The 4,199-nt window shown below is 33.3% G+C and overlaps 1 non-coding gene across 1 annotated transcript; it reads right to left on the bottom strand.

Moving 5' to 3' along the window:
* Positions 1 to 3,728: 3,728 nt before the first annotated feature.
* Positions 3,729 to 3,836, bottom strand: LOC121241738. Its single transcript, XR_005935768.1, has one exon. It is a non-coding gene; the product is annotated as a small nucleolar RNA R71 (small nucleolar RNA).
* Between the last annotated feature and the right edge of the window lie 363 nt (positions 3,837 to 4,199).

Raw genomic sequence — 4,199 nt, 5'->3', positions numbered from 1 at the left:
AAAGACCGTTAAAAAAAATTATAATTCTTTTTAATAAGATCTATTTTTTTATTAAAATACATTTAATATTTGTATATATCATTACCATATTTTAAGAAAAATGCTATTATTACCGACATTTATGTTCTTACAATTTTTTTTTATTGTTTAGTAATTAAGAAAATACTTTTTAATAATATTTAAGAATATAAAAAAATAAAAAATAATTAAAAATAAAAAACTATTTTTGCCGGGACCTGTCTCGCTGGTGCACGTGCTCATATTTTAATTTGAAACGAGTGGCCATCACGTGGTAATGTGGCCCCGTCCGTACAATTTGCATTACGTTTCACACGAAAAGCACCGTCATTCCCACGTGACACCATCCCCTCTATGGTCCCACCAGATGACATGTTGATGCAGCTCTCTCTCTCTGTGTACAACTTTTTCCTGTCACATCATTGCGATGGTCGAAACTCTGAAAGCTCTGTAGCCTTACCCATAAAAAAACAAATGGAACATCGTATTAGTATATACGTAAGCTTTGGAGCATAAATTATAATGTCAGGGAAAAAACAAAACTCAAAAATTGAAAGGTCTTGTTTCTTATAAATTGAAACCAGCTCTCAAAAATTAGGGAAATCAAACATGGCTATTCAAAGGAAAACAAATGCCAAGAAAATGTAGGAGAATTTCATGAATTAAAAACTAGATATGTTTCGGTTTGTTAGCATAGTCGATTTATGATCTGCTAAGGGAACCGAATGTCCTTTTGTTTTTTTGAGACACTTAGGAATCATAATTAGAAGAAACGGATTGCACCATTAGATTCGTATGAGTTTTTACAATTGCATGATGTAATAAAAGCTTCATAATTTTCTTGTGCCAATCGAAGAGCATCACGTGGCGTCTAGCATGCCATGTCCTCAACCAGTTGTCAAATCACCATGTAAGATGTCCATGTTAGCCTAGGCATACTAGGAATCTCATAGACACATGACACTATCACCATCCTCCATATGAATCTCATATACACATGTCAAGTTAAATAGACGTGTAAAATGATTGAGTGTGAAACAAGCCAAACCCAAGCTTTCTTACAGAAGCCTTACACCTCTTACATGCACCATGCCCTCCATTAGTCCTTTGTACTACCCAAGACCGACCACCATTTGGATTTGGACTTGAAACCCCAAAACCAAGCCTCACTACCCAATCAGTTTACACTTCCTCCATCCTCACTTGACTTGAACAATTTTTGCAAGCAACCAAAACCCACCCCCTTGTACTGCCTACCATGCCCATGCCCTGCCTTATACCTCCCATGTCAGCCCCAAAAACACCTCCCACACTTAAGCGAAAACCTCCCATTCCCTCCGCTCACAATTAGCCTAATCCAAACCACCAACTACCAATGATTTATGCGGATGTACAAGCTTTCCAAGATAATACAAAAATTCTCAAAGGATAGTATTGTCATACACAAAAGCCCACACTCAATCTAAAATGTCACATATGGAATGAGTCTGTAGGGAAAAGGCTATGACTCTACAGCCTATATCTTCCGGACCTAGAGGTATGGTTTAACGCAATGTGGGTGGCCCATTCTTGAGGAAGGACTATAGATTCGATGCAAGTCAAGCCGCAAAAATGTGTGTGTCTTGTCCCGTCAGTCTATTCCTGTCATCATGCAGATGCACAATTGAGACTAAAAGGCTCCTATTTCTGCACATCAGAAGTCAAAAGGGTGTTAGAAGGATACTTGATGATATAACCTATAAATGGCTTAAGGTAAAAGCCTGGAGATCGTAGAGTGTTGAATCTTCTTTGGTGCTAGAACCTTCAAAGAAAGCAAGTGACTTCAAGGGTACGATGGAGAGAAGACAGTACTAAAAAATGTGGGATAAATATTGTGGGTATATCATAGGATTTGCATTGCATATTTTGTAACCTTTGTGTTCATGAAATAATAAATATTTTCCTTCATTATCATTACAAATTTATTTACTTCGTGATTTTGAGGTCTTGACTTGTGAATGGTTCATATTGTTGATGTGGTGATTTTGTGTATATGAGTCTTAATGTGCGCCAATCATCATGGATAGATTAAGGAACTCCTCAGGCCATTCCTACCACACGTTGCCACTATTTTCATAAGTGAAGGCGAATGCCTCATGGTGATTGGTATGGAACGTTTTCGTATTGGCCTCACTAGGTAGACGAAAAGGAGTATACCCTGGGCATATTATGTGTGGTGTCTTCGAGTTGATTGGCTAAGTAGAAGGTGCCCCTTTAACAGTTATGTTTATGTTCTAAGAACAATGTAATATTTATTTTTCTTTAATTTCTTTTAAATATTGCTTTTGATGTTTATTTACATTCAAAGTTTGGAGTTATTTTCATGAACATGTCTAGCTAAGTTTCCAACTAAAGTTGAGAATGAAACCTCATACAAAATTAGTAATATTATTTATGAGATTGATTTATTTCCAATTATTTATGTGTTTAACGATCTATTATTCTTACTTAATATCAATTCAGAGAGATAGATTTCTTGACATGAGTTCAATCATGTTTTTCTCATAATTTAGAATAATCTTAATCAGTTAAGAGCCTGATCTATAATTTTGTAAAAAATAAAATCTAATATATTTTGTGATTTGTTTTAACAAATACAAGATATGATTTTATTTTATATCTTTGAGCGAAGAAGAACATACTTTAGATATTTTCTTAAAAGAATGAGGGTTTCAATGATGATATTTTCATAATAACAAGATTGATTTCTAGATTATCATCATATAGATGTTCGGAAAGAATCAATTATCATAAATACATTACTATGAATTAATGAGGCGGATTCTAAAACCTTAGTTCATTCTCCATTAGTATTTTATTCATTGTTTACATTAATTTGCATCTTTAAAATTTATTTTAGTTCTTTTATTAGCTTATTAAATTAATTATTTCTTGCCTTAATTAATTCATTATTTAGTTCTTAATTTCTTGTTTTATATTAGAATTCATCTTTCTGAAATAGATTAGAATTTATTGAATTTATATTTGATTGGTTTCCTACGTTTTTACAAGTCCTTGTGGACTCGACCTCATTTTACTAAACTATACTTCAGTACAGTTCGTGCACTTGCAAGTATAATTAAAATTTCACAAGTTTTTGGCATCGTTGTTTGAGACTTGGTTAGGAAAACACATTGAATATTGACTAAATTTATTCTTCTACTAGTTATAGTTAGTTGAAAGAAAATTAAAAACAATTGTATTTTGTGTGGTGTATGAAAATGTGGAACATGATCATACACATTGTCTTACCAGTGTGGATTCCAATTGATTTTCTATATGGGGGAAAAATTCGATAATGCAAAATCTCGTAGGGAGTTGTTTTCACTTATTACTAGTGACCATCTATCACGTATAGTGTTGCCTACAACTACTGCTGCACACCTTGAGTTGAAGCCACAAATAATTCATCTACTTCCTACTTTTCATGGTTTTGAGAGATAAGAGCCTTACATGCATGTAAAGGATTTTCTTGAAAGGATACGGCAAAAACATTTTTTTATTTCCATTTTTCCTATACTTCACTAATGACTCAGTTTGCCTATACTTGTTTCCATTTTCTTTAAAGGATAAAGCAAAAACATGGCTTAACTCTGCCATCTAAATCTATCACTTCTTGGGATATTCTTGTCACAAATTTCTCTCTAAATTTTTTCCAATGTAAAAAATCAATGCTTTGAGGAGAGAGATTACTTATTTTTATCAAGAAAATAACGAAAATTTTACGAGAATTGGGAGAGATTTAAAGACTTGATTATGAAGTGTCCCCACCATAGTTTGGAAACATGGAGACTAGTGTAATTTTTTTAAAATGACTTAACTCAGAAAAACCATAACATGATTGAGTCAATGAATGGTGGTAAATTCTTGAGTTTAATGATGATTAGGCATATAAATTTGTTGAAAATTTGTCAGAAAACTCTCAACAATGGGACTTTTCTAATCGTAGAGAGAGATTAACATAGACAATCGGGAAACTAGATTTGTATGAATTAATTGAGGATCATCATATTAAGGTCAAATTAGATAATCTCACTCGTAAGGTAGAGGTTTTGACTCTAAGTAGAACCATGAATTCTGTCAATTAAATCCAAGATGAAGCATGTTATCTCTGTCCTAGTCCCATGCATACGACACAAACA

The sequence above is a fragment of the Juglans microcarpa x Juglans regia genome, chromosome 7S, assembly GCF_004785595.1.
Source record: "Juglans microcarpa x Juglans regia isolate MS1-56 chromosome 7S, Jm3101_v1.0, whole genome shotgun sequence".
NCBI classification, from domain to species: domain Eukaryota; kingdom Viridiplantae; phylum Streptophyta; class Magnoliopsida; order Fagales; family Juglandaceae; genus Juglans; species Juglans microcarpa x Juglans regia.
This window is presented reverse-complemented; position numbering and strand designations above follow the sequence as displayed.